The following is a 4,078-nucleotide window of genomic DNA, read 5'->3' as shown; positions in this document are numbered from 1 at the left end:
GGAACCCTTTTTATCCCTATTTCATAGTATGTATTATCTAATCCATGGTAGTGTATTATCTAATCCATGGTAGTGTAATGCTATAGTGTCTTATACGTGTCTGGTCTTCCATTTGGAAAAAAAAACACATTGTTTTTTTATTCAAAATAAGGGCCCAATATTTTATGTTAGATGAATAATTGTTAACAGCCATTATCCGTATAATAGCTGATATGAGTCACTTAAAAGTATGGGTATATGGTAATTTACATTTTTAAAATATAAATCAAACCGAGTCGAATTTGAGCACAACTCTTTCATTTTCCGGGTAAGTAAGTGATAAGAACCAATTAAAGTGAATATTTTACATACCGGAGGCACCTAGCGAAAAATACGAAGCTTGCAATTCGAGACATTTCTTTTATATAATTTAAATTTAAAGTGTTTCAATTAATTACTTAAAATTATAAAAAAAAAATCTGAATTCGTTTAAGGGGGAGAGGCATGCCAGCAGAGAACCTATCGGAAAAATACGAAGCTTGCAATTTGAGATTTTTTTTGATAATTTACAATTTCAACTGTATTAATTAATAAATATGTAACTGAAAACATTAAAAAGATTTTTTGTTTTTTTTTATTTAAAGATAACCTTACAATTGTAAAAAAAATGTAATAAAATGTGAATTCGTTGCAGGGTCACATCTTATTATTACATTATATTTTATGGTCATATTTATCATTAAAATTTGGTTTATTAAGTTTTAGATTTTTTGTCGTTTCGATTTTTGACTAATTCATCGTTTTAATATTTTTTATATTTATTTTAAAAACATCAATTTTTATAAAAATATAAATGTGTATAACTTGAAATCCTTTTTATTTATATAAAATTTTATTTTAAGCATGGTCCCAATATTAAAGCTCAATTCCTATCCTTCTTCACATATTATTTATATTTGAAATTCTAATAAGCTACGAGTACCATCTTTGTAATTATTTAAAATAAGGTAATGATATTACTAGCATGATTAAAATGTATCGATAGTGTAGGTTACCCAAATTTTATTTTCGATTTTCTGGCACTTGCTAATGATTATGAATTAAAGTATTTTTTTATTCAATACTGACTATCATCATTTTTGTTTTTTTTTACGAGAAATGGATGTCAGCCACTTGCTAAACCTATTAGGTCTATACTCTGACTCGAAACAGACATTCAAAAACAATATATGTATTTGACAGATCCAGGATTACAACCTAAGATTCACGACGTTATAGACCGACGCTTAAACCGCTCGGCCATCGTCAAATACAAAAATCTGTTAATACAAATCTCCAGCCTGCGGGGGCCATATGATTGCATTAGTATCGGACATGGTCAAAGGAAGAAGAAAACTATCATCATCATCAGCCAAGGTCGATCCACTGCTGGACGAAAGTTTCCCTTAGCACCTTCAAGTATTTTTGGTGCACGGTTATTATTTGCTGCCTCTGGCATTTATTGGACTTTTTGAATTCTTCGATCCAGCGAATGACAGTGTGCCTCTTGGGAACCATATAAAAGCATTTTTCCAGAGGTTTTCCACTCGCCTGGTGACATATTCGTCACATTAGCATTCAGTTTTATGACTTATATCACATCACGTACTGATGCCCTCAATATCAATTGATTTATTACTATTAAGTACCATCTCTAGTAATTAAAAGACAAGTAATTATTTTTATTAATGGTCCAAAATAATATGTGGTATGATAATATATTAAAAATATACAACTTTGCCATGACAATGGTATTATCCACTGCCGTGACCAGGAGTCGAACCTGGGTTACCACGGCCACAACGTGGGGTCCTAACCACTAGACGATCACGGCTATCGAAGCTGATATCGCAAGCGACAAATGAACAGTTAATAATAAGCATACTGTCAAATTTAAGGCCGTTCACTTTCACATTCTACTATCAAAAAAATGATACAGTTAATACTGGCTAAATAACTAAATGAAATTCATCCAATACTGTTACAAGATCACAGAGTGCGTGTTTGCGACATTGTTTGGTAGTGTATATGCAATCGAAGAATTATTGTTTTTAAATTGTGGTTTATTCAATATAATTGTGCGAATTAATATTTTATTTAAATACTACCTGAAGTAGGTACCCGGTTTCATACGAGTTCACTTCGTTGATTGATACACATTAATCAGATTCATTAAAGTAATAATAATTATATTTTCCATAGCAAAATAACTGTATATACATATATATTGACAGTCAAACAAAAGAATATTAAATTGAAATCGAATTAATAAACAATTTCAAAAATTCAAAATTGGAAGGAACAAATACACTATAATATACTTTGTATTATAAACATGTTTAGATATTGCACAATATGTGAGTATATTGCTTAGTTTAAATTTTTTATTGGGCTCATAGGTATCACTGGGATTCAAAGCACGACTATACGCTCAGGGTACAATGGGGAGTCACTTTTGAAGACACTACTAAATACAGCTAAGATGAATATAATATCATTTGTGTTATTTAATATAGTTATATAATTTTTAAATACTGAAAAACCCCAGACCTAAAAATATAGATTAAGTGGGATACTAGCATGCGGTTCACTGCTCAGGTGAGTGCTATGAATCAATTCACCCAGCATTATACCGACTATTTATTTACGGAAGGTACAATATTATCATTGTAATAACATATTGTAACTTGTAACCATCAAATCAATGTATTTTTGTAATAGTGAGTGATTCACCAAAACAGAGCCAGTTTGATTTTATTTTAAATTACGTTACGTAATTAAAAGTACGAAAACGGTAGGTACCTTAGACTATGGATACATCTAGACGCCACCTGTTGCATTGCTAAATGAAGCTGCGTGCCGTGCGGTTGGTTTGTGGGCGAGCGAACGCATTCGTACACAAATGTTTGAGACCATTGACCATTTCGCTAGTGCTCGCACTAGACGCTCAGAATTAAAATATAATTTTCTATTTTTTTACGTTATATAGTATTTTTAAGCGGTCAAAATGCAACCATTAGGTAAATATATCCATAATTTGAGTTATTTTAAAGAAACACTAGGTCACTGATATTAAAATATATAATAATATAAAAATAAATTATCACGAACATGTATCAACTACCTATGAAACGTAATACCATCTTCCTAATTATCAGTACGGCTACCACATTTTAATACAACACACAGAACCATCTTTTCTGCTTAATTAACTAAAAATATTTACCACTGACTTTATGTTTAACACAAAAATATCAGTTTTAGCAACATGCGCTCGCAGGTTATCGACGCTTAGTTAAGCAACAAACTAAGATTTGGCGGCGACACCACAGCAAACTATCTCACACATCTGTAAACCTTTTATCTTACTCTAGCGCGTGTCGCAGAGATTATAAGGGTGCCGAATACTTTCGAACTCGCACTTATGCATCGTTTTTGTTCAGGCCTTGGTAGGTACCTAACATAATCGGTCTGATTTCAGGCAAGTACCTACAGAAAAAAAGTATAGCTGTCCTCCGCTCTTGGGAACACGAACAAGATTCCATCCAAAATGTATGTAGTCTCCCTAGGCTTATTTTTTCGGACGATAGAATATATTATTTTCATCTCGAGCCCCATTCAAGACGCAAAATAAATCAATTCCATAACCGCGCAATATGCTGTATAATTATCATATAAATGGGTTTTTTCAAATGTGTAATTAATTAGTAAAGAAATAATTGTATTTGTTTGAAAACAAAGTTCCGGTTGTTAATTACTATCCCTAGATACGAGTTTCCTGCCATTCTCCGCTAAGTACCATAAGACCTAGTATCACAACAATATTTACACACAAAAACAGATTTATATGGTAGAAATACTACACTTTGAAAAAAGGGTCAAAATTATTACCTATAGATAGAAGCGAAAAGGGTTTCGTTATAATTTCATACTATTTGTAATTTTATCAAAGGCTGCATTTGATGTGGATATTTCTAAAGGAATGCTTTACACAAAAGTAACATAATAATATGACAATGGTTATTATTTTGTTGGGTGAAACCGGTCTGCGAATATAATG

The 4,078-nt window shown here is 31.6% G+C and overlaps 1 non-coding gene across 1 annotated transcript; it reads right to left on the bottom strand.

Moving 5' to 3' along the window:
- Nucleotides 1-1,780: 1,780 nt before the first annotated feature.
- Nucleotides 1,781-1,852, bottom strand: TRNAH-GUG (transfer RNA histidin (anticodon GUG)). The gene has a single exon. It is a non-coding gene; the product is annotated as a tRNA-His (tRNA).
- Between the last annotated feature and the right edge of the window lie 2,226 nt (nucleotides 1,853-4,078).

This window comes from Rhyacophila brunnea, unplaced genomic scaffold (assembly GCF_057557595.1).
Source record: "Rhyacophila brunnea isolate RB1 unplaced genomic scaffold, BYU_Rbru_1.0 scaffold_2, whole genome shotgun sequence".
In the NCBI taxonomy this organism is placed as follows: domain Eukaryota; kingdom Metazoa; phylum Arthropoda; class Insecta; order Trichoptera; family Rhyacophilidae; genus Rhyacophila; species Rhyacophila brunnea.
This window is presented reverse-complemented; position numbering and strand designations above follow the sequence as displayed.